Here is a 21,949-nt window from a genome sequence, read left to right on the forward strand (position 1 = left end):
AGTACCAGTAGCAAGAGAGAGATTGCAGATTTTAGTTAAGGTTGGAATAAGCACAGGAGAAAGATTTTTAATGACTTGTGCAGGTATAGGATCAAGAGGAGAGGTAGTAGAGTAGGAGGATAAGAAGAGTGCGGATACTTCCTTTTCATTTGTGGGCTCAAACGAAGAGAAAGTTCCAGAGGAATCAGGTGTGGCAGAAAGAGGGTTAGATATTGTGGAGCATACCATTTCATCTCGGATGTTATCAATCTTGTCCTTAAAGTAGGAGGCAAGTTCTTGTGCACTGATGGTAGCCGGTGGGGGAGGAGGGGAAGGGTACAGAAGAGACTTAAATGTGTTAAAAAGTCGCCTAGGGTTGGTGGCATGAGAAGAGATGAGAGATTGGTAGTATGTTTGTTTGGCCATGTCCAAAGCATTGCAGTAGGAGTGGTAGCTAGTCTTATATGTGAGGAAATCAGTAATATTACGAGATTTACGCCATTGGCGTTCAACTTTACGTGACTGATTTCATAGTTGTCTTGTTGTGTTGGAGTGCCACGGTTGGCATCTAAGCCTACGTGGGGTATAATGGGTAGCTGGAGCCACTTCATCAAGGGCTGTTTCAAGAGTCTGGTAGAGGTGGGAAACAGCAGAGTCAGGAGAGGTAAATGTAGAAATTAGTGAGAGCTGTTGTTGCAGGGAGGTGGAAAGTTGTGGAAAATGAATAGCATTAGTATTTCTGCGGGTTAGAGTAGGCTTGCATGATTTCTGTGTCAGTGAGCTTGAGGTAATGGAGGAGAGGGAGAGGGTAATGAGATTGTTATCAGAGAGAGGGAAGGGAGTGTTAGTAAAATCAGTGACTGAGCACAGCCTGGTGAAAACGAGGTCAAGGCAGTGGCCTTCCTCATGAGTAGCGGCGTCGGACCACTGGGAGAGGCCAAGAGAGGAGGTTAGAGAGAGGAGTTTGGAGGCATGCAGAGATTGTGGACTGTCAATAGCAATGTTAAAGTCACCCAGGATGATAGTGGAGATGTCAGAGGATAAGAAATGGGGGAGCCAGGCAGAGAAATCTTCCAGAAATTTTGATTTGGGAAGCCCAGGTGGGCGATAGATAGCAGCAACACGCAGAGAGAAAGGGGAAAAAACCCTAATGGAGTGTACTTCAAATGATGTACTATATACTATATATATATATATATATATATATATATATATATATATATATATATATATATATATATATATATATATATATACAAAGAAAGTCAGAGTGCGCTTAGGTAAAATACACCACTTTCCTTTTTTATATATGTACAAATACTTAATACTGATAAAAATAGCCTTCAAAAAGGCTTAATGAAAAGACAAAATCACATGGTCATTTTACAGAGTCTTTACACAGAATGTACAGTAATACAATAAAATGGCAGGCCCAATGCGTTTCGTCAACTACGTGACTTCATCAGGGGCGTTTGATGACTTGATTGAAAAAGTACGATAGCACTTCATGCAGTGTCTATAATTGATGGAACCGCTATGTATCTCAAAACAAGAACTCTGTAGAAGTATATATGTTGCCAAATATCAGAACACTCGTTTAGACTGGCAAAGGGTATGTCCCCTTATACTTTGTTTTTTGCACCCTTTATCAGTGTCAACATCAAGGTTCAATCAACAAAATAAGGCTGGGTGACCGGATCTTCACTCTGGTGTATCCAAATGCTGAATAAGCGTGGCAAGCGCAGCGAGCCCCACGTGGGGACGCGGAATACATATAAAGTAAGCCGTGCTTTATAAAATCAACTCCATGCCGAAGTGGATAGTGGGGGGGTATGAACAAGTCAGGAGGATGCGTAATGCGTCCGCTCGCCACACTTCAGGCTGGTGTGGATAGTGGGGGTGTTTAAAGAAAACATTCACACCTGCCATCATACATCTGAGGCCGTGGGAACACTACGCTACTTCTGACAGGGACGCTGACTAAGCTAACTACGCTAAGTGGCCGCCGTAACACTACGCTACTTCTGACTGACTACACTAACTACACTCGCTGCGGGAACACTACGCTGATTCTGACAGAGACGCTACGCTGACTACGTAACTGCCACCGTGAAACTACACTTGTACCCAATTTTCAAAGTAGTACATACTTTGAATTTTTAATTTTGTTTTAATATACTCATATATGAGCATAGCTGCCAACAGAAATTGTAGGGCCCGGTATTGACACAAAACAGACATGGCCCCAACCCACACATGGCAGTACTACCCCAAATTTGTAATGTGACACACAGTACAGCATCCGGGCAACTCACTCAAAACAACTGAATAGTTGTAGATGGGAGCTAAACTCTCACAAACCACAAAATCACCACCTATTTGTCCATTTGCCTCCACCCCTATTTTCAAACTCATTAACCCATCCTGCCGGGAAACGATCGAATTGTCGACACCACTTAGGTCGACAGTCATTTTGTTGACACCACTGGGTCGGCAGGCAACTAGGTTGACAGGGTTCTAGGTCGACATGGGTGAAGGTTGACAGGTGTCTATGTCGACATGGGACAATGTTGACATGGTTCTAGGTCGACAAATGCGCTAGGTCAACAGGTCGCGAGGTCAACATGTTTTTTTTCATTGTTTTTTGACCTGAATGTTTTTGACCCGAATGACGAATACATTAACCAATATCCTCCAAAACAAATGTCCATTTGTTTCCTGGGTAGACATGTACCCAGGTCCCATTCATTGCAATTGCTATAGCCGGCACTGAGAGATGCTCTCTTCTCCCAGTGCTGGCTCAGGACCCACCTCCAGTGACATCACTTGCACAGCATTATACTGGGTGGTGAATGCTAGTGGAAAAGGGTTTTCAAGCCGGGTCGCACCCGGGATGGTGCCTGGAACAAAACCCAGGGTGTGACATGGCTTGGTAGTGTTAAAGGGGTATTACTAATCACCCCACACACATATCAATGCTCTCCCGATACAAGCTGTGATCACTGGACCTTCAGATTTAGGACCCAGGAGTCTTTCCATTCATGCACATAATGATGCTGGCACTGTGGGGGTGATTGGAGGCATCTGATTGGGGTGTGGTACAGGGGTCCGACAGTAGGGATCCCGACAGTCATTAGCCCGATGTCAGGATCCCGACTGTCCAGCCTCAGACAGCATGGTGAGCGCAACTAAGCCCCTTGCGGGCTCACTGCGCTCGCCACCTATTCTATTCTCCCTCTATGGGGGTCGTGGACCCGCAGGAGGGAAAATAGCAGGTGGCCGTCGGGAACCCGTCTGTTGGTGTTTTGACAGTCGGGTAAATGCCTGTCGGGATCCCGACAGTCGGGACCCCGTCCGGCATCCTCTGATTGGATCCCTCTCAGGGAAATGCACTAGCCACCAGGTCCAAGCTCAAGAATATATTGCATTATGAAGCTTGATACATATGGGAATGCAGCCAACATTTTCAGAGTTTTGGCAGCATTTCTGGCCTTAGCACATCCCACCCTATGACCGCTGATGAAGCAATGTTTATAAACCATGCCCATGATCTGCAATACTCTAAGTCACTTTTTTTAGATTTGCTTATATAGTTTCTGTTTGTGTATTTTTTAAGTAATAGGGACCCCTTTTAGCACCATAAAAATAAAGAATAAAAATTATAATGATACAATACTTAGTTAACCCTGAATGTTCAGTGGAGTTTGCTACTTTTTCCAAACTACACTAAGGCAGACTGTTGTGCACATGTCAGGATCTGATGATTGTATGTATTTATGTATGTATGTATGTATGTATGTATGTATGCTGTTCATCACAGTTGTCTTCGATATATGTACCGGGATGGCCCGTGTCTCCAGAAGTTCAAGGGTTCAATAACAAAGGCTGTCTTGGCAGGTACAGTGTTCAAAGTGCGTTTAGGATCAAGACATGTGCATTCCTAGCCCAATAACTTGTCCAGTAATTGGTATATTGATTGCTAATGTCATCATGTTTTAGAATGTATAAACCATTCACTATATCACACAGCCTGCAACAATCCAAGAAGGCATTGTTTATTCATCGGAGTTCCCATACTGGCCTGGCGTGGATTGTGCTTGAGGGCCTGCTGATAAAGATCAGCAGATGATTGGGTGCACACATTCTTAACATGTCTGACCCATGACATCCCAAGGGCAGCAGGCAGCCTGTCATTACAGGCACAATGCTCCTCTTTCTTTCCACTTATCTAAACCCAGATGACTTTGAAATTTTTATTAACTCATTAATGACTGAAAATGTCATTAGAGGCACCAGGAAAAGAAAGTTAGTGGAGTGCAGAAGGTATAGCTGCAAGCTGCACTTCGCAATATACAATCCCAGCACTAGGTGTAATTAGATTCATACTTGGTATTTTATATGCAGATCCGGCTGACTTAGCACACCTGGTCCGGTTTCCTAATGATAGGAAAATGGAGAAAAATGTACTTGAATGGATTTCCTAATCTGTAAATCTTATTATTAATATTTTCCTAGCCACAGGATTAAACATTGCCAGAACACTGTAGACACCTAGGCAACATATTGAATGGATCAATACAAAGGTGGATTAGTTTATCAGGCCAAATGTTTCTGGATTATACCTGCTTAACATGAATAAAACACTTTATAGTGGTGAAAAATTGGTGGAGTTACTAACAAATGGCTGAGTTTGATGATTGATGGTGGAAACAGATCTTTCTCATGTGAGGTCATTTTATAGAGTTATGGAGTTATTGATAGGAGATGAGGTAATTATATGATGGATGGATTTATCTATAGTCAGGGGGTTATTCAAATTCGCATCCTTGCGAGTGAACGAATGGTGGTACGCCGGCCCATCATTTGCAAGCTGCGTACGTTCGCACTGGCTGTGAATGGATGTTTCACATAAACATCCATTTGCATGCCACTGGGACCCGCCCACATCTTTCCATGGTCGCCAACCATCGAAAGATGTGGAAGGTGCAAGCATATATATAAGGTTGCTCTGAACATGTAAACTTAGGGGGAAGTGGGTGGGCAGCTGACATCCGGTGATGTTAGCTGCCCCCCCCCCCCCCCCCCTCATGTCCGTCATGGCCTCAGTAGCATGAGAATGTTCAGCACGGTGCCCCACGCCGCCCCCCTCCCCCCTACCCTCCTGCCACAAAGATTGGTGCGTGCAACAATGTGTAAAGTAATTAGTGTAAGTAGTGTTTACATGTTTACTAAGCATTTGAGAGTGATAAAGTAGTTGAAGATAAAGTACCAACCAACCAGCTACTAACTGTCATTTTACGGGCTGTGATTGAAATATGACAGCTAGGAGCTGGTTGGTTGGTACTTTGGGCGAGATGTACTAAGCCTTGAAAAGTGTTAAAATGGAGAGGGTAAGATAATTATATAGTAGGTGCGGTTATTTAAATTGTGTGCGATAATTATGTATAGGGTGGAGCTATCTATATTGTGTGAGATAATTATATTGTATAAGTATACAGCATGTGGCATTAATTAAAGTCTGTCAAAATAAACAGTAACAGAGATGCTTGCAATTGTTATAAAGTGGTTCTTGAACTAAGTAATAAAAGCATATCTAAAAATATTCATGATCAATTCTCAAAATATTGTTATTTGAACCAGACAAACAAGTTCAACCATGTCCAAGAAGGTTTGAGGGTGTAATCTTGCACCTAATGGCTAAAATGTATACTATTTTTAAAGGTTTTCCATGTGAACTTGAATCCAGTAGTCCCCCAGATTGAACCAGTTTATTGAACCGCACATGTATAGATTCATAATTTTTTTTATTTGCAGTTTCTTATATAGCGCAGCATATTCCGTTGTGCTTTACATTGGAAACAACAGTGATAAAACAAACTGGGTAGATACAAACCGACATGGAGGGAGGAGGGCCCTGCTCGCAAGCTTACAATCTATATTTAAACCGGGTACATTGGCTTAAATTTCTAGCCATTCTGAATTATTGTTATGGTTTCCATAGCACTCAAAATATACTGTAGATTGGAATGTTTAGTAAATTTGGTAGTCATAAAATTTGTTTCTTACATTCAGCAATACAACTGAACTCCTCCCTCTCTGATTCATAACTGTGGGGGTATTCTGATCAAATCGGTCCCCCGCCTGTTCACACGGGGGAGCGTCTGCTCATTCGCATGTGCAGATGCTTAGTGCGAGTGGGCATGGTTAACTGCATGTTCGCCGTCCCACTCACACCTAGCAGTGCGGGTGGGGGGTGACAGCAGGGGGCGTATCGCATGGGAACACCCAGCTTTCCCATGTTAATGGCCCGGTGATGCGGGTGCAGAGGCGGGCAGCTGACTTCAGCGGATGTCAGCTGCCCCTCCCCCCCGCTCCCGCACAGGGAACTTGGAGATCTGAGACACCACAGAGGGGTTTCAGATCTGCAAGCGCTTGACAAATCATTTGATGGTCGCATGTGGTTATTCTGATGTCCTGCAATATACTGGTAGCTTGATGTGTCACAGAAAATCCAAAAGGTATGCAGTGAGTATGCTCCGGTCAGTACATGGTATATACAATGTTTCATTAATATGTGTAAATACTTATATCTGACAGGAAGATGATAACTATGTGCTAGTTTTCTGTGGAAAAATTAGGTTGTATAGTGGAATTTTAATTGCTTCCTAACTGAAATGTAATTGTGGGTTCAGTTCTGTGTATGGTTTGTATGTTCTCTCCTTACTAGCCTACTGTATATGATGTAAATAAACTTGTAAGGCCTGATCTATGCTGAATTTAAAAAGGTCCTCTTTGTTTATGAAGAAAATGTGTCTTCCCAGTAGCTCTGTACACACTAGACGCTAATAATTAATGATATGTGCAATAACGATATCAATGTGCATATTGTCTAGTGTGTATGCCCAATATCAATATCTATGCGCATTCCCGCTGGTCTTTAATGATGTCCTCCGTTGTCTTGGATGTAAAGACAAGGGAGGATATCCTTAAGGAGGGGCATGGCCATTGTCCAGCCCCCTTCTTCCCAGCCTTTTGCTTGTTGCTGCCAACATCAGCAGGAGTGTTTGCCCCTTCTAGGTCCCATCCATCACTATAGACATAACTGGATACACGCATAGGCCTAATTCAGTACCGCTCGCTAAGCAGCAGTCGTTTGCTGCTTGGCGAGCAGCTTAACGCCACCCATCGCCTTCTGAAGAGGTTGACCAGACAGAAGAGGAACAGAGATTGAAAAGTTGATTTTTAAATAGCTGCCTCTTATCATCAATATACTTTATCTCCCTGTGAAAACTGTTTGATGCATATACTGTAACTATAAGCAAATTCTATGAAGCCCTTATAATAATGATGATACTATTATTATTATTATTGTTATCATTATTATTATTATTATTATTATTAATAATAATAATAGTAGTCGCAGTAAGCATAATGAAAGGAGTAGTAGTAGAAGTAGTAGTATTAATAGTATTTTTATTAATATTGGTGATATTCATTATTAGTAGTAGTCTTACATGTGAATTGTATCTTTAGCACTTGCTAGTACGATAAAATGGTGAAGCCTTACTGCTACCATACTGAACTAGATTTTACTTCAGAAATAAGGATGATCCACATTTCTCCACAGTACAAAACATTTAGTTTATATTTTTGCCAACTTTATTTTCACCTCCGAGTAGCTGAGATTTCACAGTTTTGGCCACTTTGTGAGAAAAGTAATTCTGATCTAACAAATAAAGAGAGAGCAGTAATTTGTAAATCTCAAATCCCCATTGCCTGATGCAGGGAATCATATGGATAGTGTAAATTGCTTTTCAAAGACCTGAGGCGAATGTATTGTACTTCAGCAAGAGTATAAATCATGTAATCAAACAATAAAATATATTTTCTCTTTATCTCTTTCTATATTATATATGCATTTGTCTTTTCTCCATCTCTATCTTCTATTTACCTTTTCCTCTTCCTTTTACATTTTTCTCCTGTTTCCATCTTGAAATGAAATTTTTTCTTGTTCGGGTAAACATGCCTGTATGTTGGGTGTCCCCCTTTTTCGTGGTTACAGTAGAGGACGCACCTGAACAGTTGTGTCCTCACCAAGGGCCAAGGTGTAGCAGTGATCCGTATAAGGCAATCAACACTAGGTCATACTGCCACATCATATAGGTGCCTACTATTCCAGAAATATGTGGACAACTCCAGATTTCAAGGAAGAACTCCAAGACTCCCGCAAGAATAAACAAGCCTCTCTTATCTGCCTACTACTCCAGTTTTGTTTGATGACATCTTTTGTGGTGAATCATATCATTGTGTGCTGCAAGAAAGCAATTTGCCGCACCCTGCCATATACCTTTCACCTCCCACCTGGATGTCCCCCTAAATGATCTCTTGGATAGTCATCTTGAATGTATTCCACTTCATTGTGGCAACTTCATGAGATTAGTGGGTTCTATGATCGTACCTATTTTCCATTTTATATTATTAGGCAGAGAGGTTAGTTACACCATAGAACCAGTGTGTACACAGCTTCTATACAATTAGGCAGAGATCTTAGTAACACCATAGAACCAGGGTGTAAACAGCTTCTATACCATTCGGAAGAGATGTTAGTTTCACCGTAGAACCAGGGTGTACACCGCTTCTATACCATTAGGCAGAGATGTTAGTTTCACCATGGCACCAGGGTGTACATAGCTTCTATACCATTAGGCAGAGATGATAGTTAAACTGTAGAACTAGGGTGTACACAATGTTAGTTATGTAGTATCTGGGCGCCCGATTTTTTTATTGTATTCCTTAACTTAAGGCATACAATCAGATGCGATGAACTTTTTCAGAAAAATCAGGTCGATCGCATCGCATGCAACCAAATCGCATGCGATGCACGCAATTTTTACATTGGGTCCAATGTTAAATGCCCCCCAGACCCCATTTTTTATTGGATACCCACCCTGTTCCTACCCCCGCTATCCAAGTGGGCATGGAGTTGATTTTATATAGCATGGCGAGCACAGCGAGCCACCGAGCCCGAAGCGTGGCGAGCTGACGCGGAATACATTTTAAGTAATTCGCGTCCGCTCGCCATGCTTCGGGCTCGGTGGCTCGCTGCGCTCACCACGCTATATAAATTCAACTCCATGCCCACATGCCCACTTGGATAGTGGGGGTAGGAAAGGGTGGGTATCCAATAAAAATGGGGTCTGGGGGGCATTGAACATTGGACCCAATGTAAAATCGAGTCTCAGGGACCATTTAACATTGAATCCAATGTAAAAATCGTGTCCATCGCATCGCATCGCATGCGATATGGTTGCATGCGATGCGATCGACCCGATTTTTCCGACCCGATCAAAAAATCGGGCGCCCAGATAATACAGAAGTACCGTTAAAAAGTAGCGCAGCGTGTGAACAGCTTCTATACCATAGGCAGAGATGTTAGTTACACCGTAGCAACATGGTACCATGGTTTTTATAGCATTGTATCATTAGGAAGAGATGTTTGTTGCACCCATAGCACCAGGGTGTACACAGCTTTTATGCCCAGGGCCTAATTAAGGCTGCTTCTACACATAGCGGTGCAACGTGTCCGGTTCAGCGGGACATGCTGCGCCGCAATCAGCCTGCAAACAGGCTCCTATGTGGCAGTCTACACATATGCGGTGGTGCTTTCCGTGTCATCGCCCCCGCCCTTGAGCTGGCTATATTAGCCAGCTTGAGACAGCAGAGAAGAGCTCATGAAGACAAAGTCCTGGGAGGCGGCCATGCAAAAGAGCTTAAGGAGGGCTATAGGTGCCAGCAGGCCTTTAATGCCCCACATGCTGGTATGTGTGGTTCTCCCAAGTACCAGCATGTGGGGTAGGCTTGCTGGGACCTGTAGTCCTACTGTAAAGGACAATATTACAGTTAAAAAACAGCTATCAACCCCGCACCCACTGCCCTGGGGTGCAGGGGATAGCCCCAGGCTTCAGCCCACGGCTGGAGTGCCCTGGAGAGGAGGGAACCCTTTAATTGGGGGTCCCCATATCCCCAAAAACTTCAAATTCGAAGACTTGCAAGTCCACCAGATGCCACCCTGCGAATGCCAATAGGCACCTCCCCTCGCATGCCGTGTTCATACACACGAGCTGCAAATGGATGTTTAACATAAACATCCATTTGCAGGCTGTGCGGGAACACCCACATCATTCAATGGTCGCCAGCCATCGAATGATGTGGACGGCACACACACCTCTAAGGTTACTCTGAGGTAACCTTATATGTGTGTGGGCATTCAGAAGGAAGTGGACGGGCAGCTGACATCTAGTGATGTCAGCTGCCCACCCCCAGTACCCACGTCACCAGGCGATTTCCATGAGAACGCCCAACATTTCCATGGGAACGCCCATGAAACCATGAGCGTGACTATCCTCTGCTGCCCCACGCCCCCCGGCCGCAGCCTTGGGTGCATGCCCCGAGTGAACAGTCTGTTCTGCATGGCCGCATGCGCACAAATGCAGCTGCACGTGCGCAAATCCAAAACATCGGTCTACGTGCAAACGTACGTTCCTTGGTAACGGACCAGAATAACCCCCATTGTCCGGCCCCAACTCCAGCAGCACCAGGAAGCACTCCCATCTCAGAGCATTTTATTGTGCTGGTACTATGCTCCTTGCAGTACCCCAGCTCCAGGCTGCAGCCTGATCGGCCTATTGGTTAAACAGGCCCATTAGGTGTTATGGAGATGTTAGGAGATGTTAGCATCACCATAGCACCAGGGAGAACACAGCTTTTATACCATTAGCACACATGTATATGCAGAGATTAGATCGTGTTGTGTTGTGTCTCAAAGCAGTGATAAACATATGTTCACCATGATAGAAAAATATAGCTCAAAAACTCATAATGAAGCCAGAACAATTAAGTAATGTAGTTAGTAAGAGTTGCAGATCAGAGTATGTACAAATCAATATATCAAAGTTATTTTAAGATTAAAACCAGCTGGTCATCACAGAACTTCTGTACATAAAAATACAACACAAACAATTGGCTTCATTTTGTAAACAAGCCCAATAAATAAGGCTATTTAAAGACATAAAGCAGAGTTCTTCTTTTGGCTCATATAGACTGTCCAATAATAGTAATGTTAGCAAACTGATCTACAGTACCCTGCAGTTTTGCTATGCAAGCATTCATTTGTTTTTCCTTTGTTTATTTTAATAACAGTACAGATATTTGATGATGATTATGATCAAATGCGCTTACATTTATAGCATGCCTAGGAGATCCATAACAAATACACATCCTGAGGTCCCCAATTCAGCTGCGCAATCCCATATTGACAGCAAAATGACCACATAGCTTGTTCAGCCAGCCCATCCTGCAATGAGATTGTGGTGACATTTCATGAATTGGCTAGAATTACCAGTAAGCCATACTGCAGCTTCTTTCATGTGAACATGGTGCTTTTATACTGTGATGCCCTAACAGGGTACAGTCGTGGCAGGAGTGCCAGTACAATCCCCATAAGTTTTTTCATGTACAACAGCCAAGATCTTGTCAATTGTTTTTTTGGACATGGAAAACTTGAAAAGCAGCCATCAGAGCAATGTTAACATCAGTGGTATATTCAATTAAAGGGGGGTGAGTCTCTAAGAAAACAAAACAATAGCGGGATAATGTGAGCTTCTGGGCAACTGGAATTCCCCCCTAGCTCCTGCATTTGTCTACTCTGTAAACCTACAACTAGACTTATTCTTGAGGTGTGAGAAGAAATCTAGCCCCAGGAACACATTCCCAGCACAATTCAACATCGAACTTAAGTGATGTTCCTCTATTACTTTTTTGGGAAAGCTTTTAAAAGTGTATGGATACTCAGTCCCACAAGTACCCCCATGGACTTCCTACCTTCAGTATACTTTCACACTTAAACTAGTAGGTGAACACAAAATTTTGTTGTCGTTTTTTCAGGTTACAATAATCTAAATCCTGCACCTATAGTAAATCTCTTACCCCAATTCCTAGCCCTATTTTCCTATCTTTGTCGCTAGTCCAAAATGTCTAACCCCAATCTATAACCAAAATCACTAATGCCTACTGTATTCTGTACTGCTGCCCAATGAGACAAGCAGATAGGAATCAAGACCCTAAATGTAAAGGGCCTATATATTATTTATTAGGGTTTCCCCAGTAAATACTTAACTATTTTATATGGTAAAGCTCAGATTTATCACAGATATTTAGCAGTGATTTCTTACTGGGACAGGGCTTCTGAATATAGGCTATCCTGGCAAAGCACCACATTATTAAGGCTTTCATTGCAAGGGTGTAACTACCATAGGTGCAAGGGGTGCAGCTGCTATGGGGCCCAGAACTGAAGGGGGCCCATCTTTACTGTCTAAGTTATATGTTTTACATACATTTATCACCGTCAGTCCCTAAATATCGGGCCCTTACAAACTTTTGCTATCGGGCCTACAAATATCTAGTTACGCCCCTGTTTCAATGGTAGACACCTCATCTACTGGTGAAGATTCCTAAGCTTCCTGTTTATCTTTAACGATTACTAATACCTGAAGACAATGTTAGTTAATGGGACCACCCTCCCAATAGCTAAGCTTTTTGTAGCTTAGTATGTAGGGGCGGTCCAGCAACTGCTTGTCCAAATGGTTACAGCGGTCTGCAGCATTAGTAAGCCCATCACAGGCGAGGTATATCTGATATCTGCTGTATTCAGCCTTTGATAAATAGATTCACATCATAATGAAGATTATGATTGATGATTGAAGATTCTGCATTATTTTCATGGGAAATTTGGTAAAATAAATATAAATATTCCCTGCAGTGTTGTTAGACAAAGTAACTGGAGTCCATATAACTCGATGTTAGACAAATCTGAACCACAAAATACCTTGGGCTTAAATGACCTGGTTCCTAAGCAACCGTGTGCCCAACTGGCCTGATGCATAATGAACTAAAGCCCAAATGGTGCACCCATTTGTTAGGACAGGACTACCTGCTCTTACATCGGTATACGGTCACTAGGTAGACCTTATGAAGGTCCACATGCGTTAGGTCAACCACTGAAGGTTGACATGGCTTAGGTTGACACCAGATATAGGTCGACCTGGCTAAGGTCAACAGGGTGGGAAGGTCAACACAAGCATTAGGGGGGGATGTTCTAACATCCGCACCCCAGCTCCGCCCCCTATCACCGCCCATCGCATTCATAATTATCTCATATGCACTAAAATATGCGATAATTATGGCAAAGGACAGCTCTTGCATTAAGAGCTGTCCTTTGCGGTGAGTCAGCGGGTCTTCCCTCCCGGCGGTTCCCCCTCCCTCCCTTTCTCGGCTGCTGGCTGCTGCTGCAGGGGGGTTGGCTCTCCTCCTCCCTGCACCCGGAAGAGGATCAGTGCAGGGAGGAGGAGGTCACAGGTTCGGGCAGCACAGCTCTGTGCTGCCTGGACACAGGTAAGGGGGGGGGGGGCGGTGCGGGGTGGCGGGGGGGTCACGTTAGAAGCACATAGGCTTCTATGGGGCATCGCCAGATTTTTCTGGGGATGCCCCCCCCCGCCACACTAACCCGGCGGGGAATGCTTAGTGCATCGCAAAATGCAGTAAGAACCCCGATAACGGGGGTTTTAAAGCATTTTTAGCTTAGAGAATCTGCCGCTAGGTCTGCACAAGTTTCATCTGCCCCCCCCCCCCCCCCCCGAAATACACATGGTTTTGTCCATTTGAGAAGGAATTTGCCTTTGTGAGTGAACCAGAATAAGAGCCTTCCTTTCCCAACATAAGAAGCGTGATGTGAGTACTGGATATTGGGGAATCACTACACTACCTACAGTACATATGCCAGCACAAGCTCCACTGACAACCCATGAAAAATAGGTCATTATAGAATTCATGTTTAGAATGTACCAGTCTCAAGATAATGTCATTCATCACAGTTACAGGAGTGAGCTGCTAATAAGTTCTCATTACATATTCATAGCCTCTGTGCCTCCTGTACAGTCCAGCACTCTACACCAGGTTGGTGCAGGTTCCCTACCACAGCCCAGGCCTGGCAATGAGTGTTCTCCTGTCATGTTGCTGCAATTACCTTGTAAAAAAAGTTACTCAAGATTGATTGCCCTGATCTGTGGTTCAATTGTAAATTAGAATGCAGGTCTCCCAGGGGAGCCGCAATCCTTATTTGTGATTACGATGAAAAAAAGGCTTCTAATAGAATAACATAGGAAGTTCTTTCTTTTACTTTTAGGCAATTAGCCTGACAGAATTGCTTTCTTTTTGGTGCGCTCGCAAGTGTAAACTGATATTATAATGAACAGTATGATGTTTGTCCTGTAGTTTCTACATTTACATAGGTAATAAAGCCATACTCAGTGCTAAACTTCTGAGGGAGACTATATAGTGCATGACTTCAGAATGAAATTAAGACAATGGTCCCTAAGGGAATTTGGGTACTTGTTTCCTAGCACGGCCACAACGATCATAATCACGGTCATCGGGGGTAAAATCGGGGCCATCGCATGCGCAAAAAAATCGGGTGCGATGGGCCAGACGCGATGCCCGCGATTTCCCCATAGAGAACAATGTTAAATGCCTCAATTTACCCGCGATGACCACGATTTCCCATAGGAAACAATGTGAAATGGCTCAATTTACCCAAATTATCATAGGAACAATGGTAAATGGGCCAAAAACACCCCTGAACATTGAAATGTCCCCCCAAAAGTAGTTTACGCCACCACGTGATCAACGTGAACCCGAAGCGTGGCGAGCGCAGCGAGCATGCGAGGGGCGGCGGTACGCGTCCTCCGACCTTTTCATACCCCTACTATCCACTAGGGCGTGGAGTGAGAATAGAATAGTGTGGCGAGCGCAGCGAGCCACCGAGCCCGAAGCGTGGCGAGCGGACGTGGATACCTGTGAAGCTTGCGAAGGGACACGATTACCTGTGAAGGTATCCGCGTCCCCTCGTAGGGCTCGCTGCGCTCGCCACGCTTCGGGCTCGGTGGCTCGCTGCGCTCGCCACACTATTCTATTCTCACTCCACGCCCTAGTGGATAGTGGGGGGTATGAAAAGGTCGGAGGACGCGTACCGCCGCCCCTCGCGGACTCGCTGCGCTCGCCACGCTTCGGGTTCACGTTCATCGCGGGGTGTCGTGAACTACTTTTGGGGGGACATTTCACTGGTCAGGGTTTTTTTTGGGCTTTCTGGCCCATTTACCATGCTTCCCTATGATGATTTGGGTAAATTGACCCATTTAACATTGTTTCCTATGGGAAATCGGGGGCATCGCGGCTAAATTGAGGCATTTAACATTGTTCCCTATGGGGAAATCGCGGCCATCGCGGGTGGACCATTTAAGCATTTTTAGGCGCACACGACGCGACCGACCCGATTTTTCACTGTTTTCAATGCATTTCAATGGAAAAATGGGGGCATCGCGTCGGTCGCGTCGCAGGCCACTAAAATTACCCCCAATGGCCAAGATTTGTGGCCGTGCTAGGAAACAAGTACCGGAATTTGTACATCGTCATGCTGTAGTTTGGTGTGCATCATCCCTTGCATTTATGGAAGAATAAAATAAGTGATATGTTATAGATGTGTAAGGGCAGCACGGATGGTGTAATGGTTAGCATTACTGCCTCACAGCACTGAGGTCATGGATTTCATTCCCACCATGGCCCTGTGTGGAGTTTGTATATTCTCCTCATGCTTGCCTGGGTTTTCTCCGGGTACTCCGGTTTCCCCCCACAATTAACCCTAGATTGTCTGTGTGTGCGTGTACGTGTGGTAGGGAATATAGATTGTAAGCTCCACTAGGGCAGGGACTGATGCGAATGTTCAAATATTCTCTGTAAAGTGCTGCAGAATATGTATAACAAATACATAATCATAAATAAGGGGAATTCATGAACCAATACCTGTCTTCTTCAAGTCACCTGAAAAAATCTTTGAAATTCAGGTGCCAGCATCTCATTTGGATAGTAAGGAAAGAACAAACAAACGGCACTTATGTTTAGAAGCAATAAACCAATGTGTTTATTTTACAAAAGTTAACATGGGATAATGGGGAATATGACAATATACCTGTGCACTTATACCTACCCAGTGATGTTTTAAATTGATCAGGAATGATTTATAGTGAATCCACAATATTAAAGTTTGTGTGCCTAGGCACCGATAGGTGGTGTGGAGGTAAGGTCAAGTAAATAGAAAAACTTTTTTCTCTTTTTTTCTGTTTCTTGTACAAAAGCAAAGTTTAGAATAAGCGTAATCTGTTTTACGCCCACACTCACACATAATATCTCCATCATGCTGGTGTAGCAACACAAAAAAGGGCTAAACAGTCCAAAATCCATAAAATACAAGGAGGGGGTCCACTCAACATTCTTGTGAAAAAAAGTGAACGGAGTCTGGGAGGGTATAGCAGGGTGAACACCCTAGAACCCCGAAATCCCAAGGTAAAAAATTTCATTTTAATAGTGAATCCTGTCTCGAGCATAAAAGTACAAGTATAAGAGTATACTCATGTATATATTTTTTTGTGCATATACCCACAGTCTCACAATTACCCGCACATGTATGACCTGAGTATGCTGAGTTAATTATCGGGAAGCCTAACCCGCAATTAAGAAAGAGAGCGCTCCTGTGGAACAATAGATTTTATATGGTAATAACTCCCCAAGGTAATTGACAACTCAGTAGGAATTCTTTCCTCCCTTAAAATCTTTTACCTATAGTATATGCCATATATCAGAATATTCTCTTAAAAATGGAAATGTCTTTTTATAGGTACCTTTTGAATTCTTAAAGTTCTATTATACATATACCCAGTCAGAGACGTACATAGCGAAAACACTGTGGAACTTGTCCCTATGCTTTTTGGTATGTCAAAGCCATAAATATACTCCTAATCTTTCTTCAAGTCATCACCATACTTCTTGGAAACCATTATTATTTTTCTTGTTTTCCTCGTTCTTCTCTTCATTCATCTTTTCTTCCTACCACCTGCCCTTTTTTTCTCATTCATTTTTTTGTCAAATGATAATTGTCACATGCTGATAATATTAGCCTACAATACTGTAAAAATGATTTTAAGTAAAGTCCTTCTTTGTACATTATTTTAAAAATTGTTATTGAAATTGTATGATATTTAAAATGATTATGCAAGTTGCAAAATTAAGAATCTGTATATGTTTATGTTCATAGCGAACCCCTGATGAAGTCCCGTGTTGGGACGAAACTCGTTGGGATCGTCTATTGTACCGATATGAACTTTACCTCTGAACTTTTTATGATCTGATCTAACCACCATTGTAGTGTGGATCCAGAGACATTTTAATAAATTTATATATGAATTTTGAACTTTACTTTTATGTGTATGGAATTCCAACTTAAGGCTTCATAGATCTAATTATTGAAGATCTCACCAAAGGGCGCCAACCCACAACTGCTACTCACATTCCTTTTGTCCCCATCCAAAAGGGGTCCGTGTGGGTCCGGCAACCCTAGCATAGTTACTATAAAAACCAGTGGCGCGAAACGAGAGTCTGTTCCCCATATATATATATATATATATATATATATATATATATATATATATAGTGTGTGTGTGTGTGTGTCTGTGTGTGTTTGCACCCCTTACATTACAGCATGGTTTGTTCCAGATATAAATAGATAACATGCTCTACCTCTTGTACGGTGGTAAGTAATATAGGATTCTTTGAGTTCTAGAGATCTTAATTGAGATATAAAGTTACTGTTTTCTTTTTGCTTTTCTCCCAACTCAGCCAGTCCCAGTCAGTACAGTAAGTGACAGCGGGACAGAGAAATTCTCTGACTTGGACGCATATTGTACCTTTCATTCTCTTCATCTGCCATTGTCAGCACCTGAAGGAAATCCCAGTTGGCGGATACAGGTGAGGCCATACAAGCTGTGGAGTTACTATAAAATAAGGAAGATAATAATGGAAGAAGATTCATGAGTGACATAGAAAATACATTTTATAGATAATATCACTCAGATGATATTTAATTGAACTTGCAATAAGTATAGTGTTGAGAAACGATAAGAACAGTGCTGAGGTCAGTGAGACTAAAACCCATAGAGTTGGCTACAGCCCCATACACATTGGGCGAGATTGTTAACAATATCGTCTAGTGTGGACACTCAATACCGTTAACGATGTGTGCTCCCGCGCATCATCAACGATGATTGATATCTGCCGAACATAGTGGTCAATTTGGCAATATAGCCTAACGACTCGCATATTCAGTGAGTCCCAGTGACATCACTGATATCAGTGGCCGATACTGTTCAGTGCATACCGACAATATTGGCCGCCCGTGGCCGATATGGTTAACTACATCAGCTGTCGGGTAATGTGTAAGCATTTCCAGTGAGTGTTTAGAATAATAATCACAAGGGTTTCCTTATTTGTTAACCTTTAAGCTGGTTGTGTACTCTGTTTCACTGTAATATATAAATGCTAATATTAAATAATAATAATAATTATTATTATTATTAGTATTATTATTATTATTAACAATTATGTATATATGTATATAGTGCCAGCAAATTCCATTGTGCTTTACAATTACTATTGAAACCAATCAGACAGGACATATTTACAGAGGTCTAAAAGTAATCCTGGAGAGGTGGTAGAACTCATTTCCCTCTGCCACTTAACTCACCCCCTCCCCTGCCCTCATTAGGCAGGGCCAGTGGGTTACGGTATAAGGGGTCAACAAAGTCTTGGTTGGCAGTCACTAGGTCGACCACTAATGGTCGACAATGACTAGGTCAACACCTGAAATGGTCGACATACCATAGGTCAAAATTGACTAATATTCGACACAAGCTTAAGGTTGACATGGGCATGGTCAACCCTCAAAAAGTCGACTCAACATTGTCGACCCATGGACCGCATACTGGGCCAGTGGTAGGATTTTGGCACTCTTCTGCAAACTATAATGTTTTTCTGTTAGAATTACTGTGCAAGGCCAAAGTAAAGGTTGAACTAGTTCCACCTCACCACCAACCTTTCCCCCCCCCCCCCCCCACACACACACACACAACCACACATACACACTTTAACCCCTGCATTTACAATAGATTGTACAGTGCAATGCCAGTGAAATCTGCATGTGATTGGCTGTTAGCTATGGTCATCAAACTTGTGTCGTTCTACTGCTACCAGATCTCAGCTATTCCAGAGCTGAACGTTATTTCCTCTCAAGCATCTTCCCAACCAGCATTTAAACACTGAAAGCATACAACAATTGCAAGCCCTGAATTCCTACATACTAATACGAAATGACATAAATAAATCAATAGCATAAACAACTAATATGTTCTGGGATAATTGTGTGCCGTCAGATGGAACACATTAGGAATGTATATATCCCATTTAGAACAAGAAAAGGTATAAATATTTACATGGAACACAAACATGACAGTTTGCAGTATTTTGAATTTCCTGGGGAAAAAAAGGACCTGGGAAACAAGCATTAAGTGCCAGTGGCCATGTACAAACCAAAGTCTCCTTCAGAAAGGGAAAGAGTTAACAAACTTGCATCTCCTTCATCTGACATAAAAACATGTCCTGTATTCTCAGAATGACATGGCGTTATTTCCTGCGAAAGGCCTTTTCTTAAGTCGTCCTGTTACCAGAATGGAGACAAGAACATAAGTATTATTTTATTTTTTGTGAGGGTAAGGGATTTAAATGGAGCATTAAAGCCGCATTTTACAGGAACACACACATAAAACAACATTAAACCAACGTCTTACAATACATGAGGCTGTTACATGGAAGAAATTAGATGTTTCACAGAGGAAGCGACAGGATCTAGAGTCTGGAAACAATTAGGACAGATTCATGAGTTGTTAGCAAGCATTCCATATTATGCGACTCATTCATTGGTCGCTGTTTCTGAACAGATGTAGGCCGTCTTTCCCATCTCGTAGTAACACACATACTTTGTGCTGGAACTTGTCTTCTTGGAGGAAATCTATGGCGGAAATTTACTAAGATGTGTATTCTACTTCACATGGGATGTTGCTATGGGCAACCAATCAGAATTTACTTCTTATTTTTTTAGCATCCTCTAGAACCTTGATGGCTAACCTTGGCACTCCAGATGTTTTTAAACTACACATCCCAGCAAGCTCTGCTTCAGTTTTGCTATCTAAATCTAGCCATGCTGAATCTGATGCAGAGCATGCTGAAATGTGTAGACAGGATCTGATGATTGTTGCCCATAGCAACATCACATGTGAAGTAGAATACACATCTGAGTAATATTCCCCCTATGTGTCTACCCAAAGCTTCAGTGTTTTTCAGTAATATCATGGGACTGTGATGCAGGAATGTGGAGACAATAATATTACTACTGTTTTGTTTGTTTGTTTGGTGGTTGTTTTGAAAGTGCTTTCAACCTTTTAAGTGGTGGGTAAGGTTTGACTTTCAAAAGCCCCTTCTTCCCCCATTAGTACATTGGTGTATTACTTTTGGAGACACTCATCATTTTCTCAATGACACCAGGTCCTACACTTGTTATCAGTTGTGGATGCATTGATATAAAAGTCACTAGGTGGCACCAGAATGGGATGCCATGGCATTCATCTAATCAGGAGGCAACTGCAATTTATATGCATGCACCACGTTTATATCAATTTATCCAGGTCTTACCTTTAAATAGTGCCCATTCTAATATATATATATATATATATATATATATATATATATATATATATATATATATATATACACAAATGTAGAAACCAATGTAGGAAACTGCACTCATTAAAAACACCTAAGGGCAGATAGGAATGCTGCTACCATACTGAAAAGCCCCAACGTCAAGTGTGAAATGTACCCTTTTATTTCTACACATGCTTCAGGCCCAGTAAGGGGCAGTGATTTAGGGAGGCACTGGCTCGTGTCAGAGCCAGATTTAAACACACACACATATATATGATTGGGGGGACTATAAAAATGATTACAATAATGCAAAGATCATTAGAATAAAACATGGATGACATTTATAAGTTAGACATTAATAAATATCTTATTTGTATTTTTCAAAACATTTTCTATGCTCATGAACTCTGGAGTGTACTGGTGTATGACAGGGTTGCCGACCCTCCCGGAATGGCCGGGAGGATCCCGAAAATCGGGTCCTCCTCCCGGCCCACTGGAAAGGTGGGCAACCCTCCCGGATTCCGGGGGACCCCCACGCCATCCCCCCCCCCGATTGCGGCGTCTTCTCCCATACCAGTCTGGATTTATACTGTGCAATCCGCGGGTCGGGTGTTCTCAGAGGAGGGTGCGGAGCTAAAATGGTCACAATCGCGTCATTTTAGCCCCGCCCCCTCCACAGAGATCCGGGAATTGGGGTTTTTACCATCATGGGGGCGGGGCTTAATGATGATACGTTCAAGGCCCGCCTCCCAAACTGCAGCTGGATGGGCTTCTCCCAGAAAGGAGACAGAAAAAGTCGGCAACCCTGGTGTATGATGGGTGAGGCTCTGCCTCTCCTGCCTACCCTGACTGCACACACAGTCTTCTCTCCCAGCCCTCATGCTGCAATGTGGACGCGTTCTAGCAGAGGGTTCCACTAATGGATTATACAGAACAACTTTCAAATCTCCACCAATGTGCTGTGTAAACCTCTCCGATTATTTAATACATATATAAAATGCAGGCAAAACAATAGTTGTACAGACTCTTGCTCGTCTCATTATACCTATGCTAATCATATCTTTTGCATATATAGCTCTACTACCTGACTGAGCTCAGATCCAGTCTCTTGTGATTGTATTATACATAATGATGATTCTTTTCTAACTCCAGCTCATAAATAGCATTGAAAGTTAAAACAGACAATTATATTATGTTGTCTACGTGCAGTGAAATGTGATAAATTTAAACACTTGCTAAAAGAAACTTATATTGTAGGTTAATTTTCTAAACA

The 21,949-nt window shown here is 42.7% G+C and overlaps 1 protein-coding gene across 12 annotated transcripts in view; it reads right to left on the bottom strand.

The window, feature by feature from the left end:
* Positions 1–21,949, bottom strand: part of LOC146075239 (uncharacterized) — a 74,496-nt gene that overhangs the window by 22,887 nt on the left and 29,660 nt on the right. For 3 of the 12 annotated variants that reach the window (XR_014473536.1, XM_083184250.1, XM_083184242.1), the window contains 2 exons: positions 17,829–19,633; positions 9,177–11,603 (listed from right to left, as the gene is read on the bottom strand). The gene's annotated coding sequence lies outside the window, so the exon portion shown is untranslated. Of the gene's footprint in view, positions 1–5,245; positions 7,706–9,176; positions 11,604–17,755; positions 19,634–21,949 lie in introns of those variants that run through there. The other 9 variants (XR_014473534.1, XM_083184244.1, XR_014473537.1 and 6 more) reach the window with 7 other exon arrangements.

The sequence above is a fragment of the Crinia signifera genome, chromosome 4 (assembly GCF_055691185.1).
Source record: "Crinia signifera chromosome 4, ASM5569118v1, whole genome shotgun sequence".
NCBI lineage: Eukaryota > Metazoa > Chordata > Amphibia > Anura > Myobatrachidae > Crinia > Crinia signifera.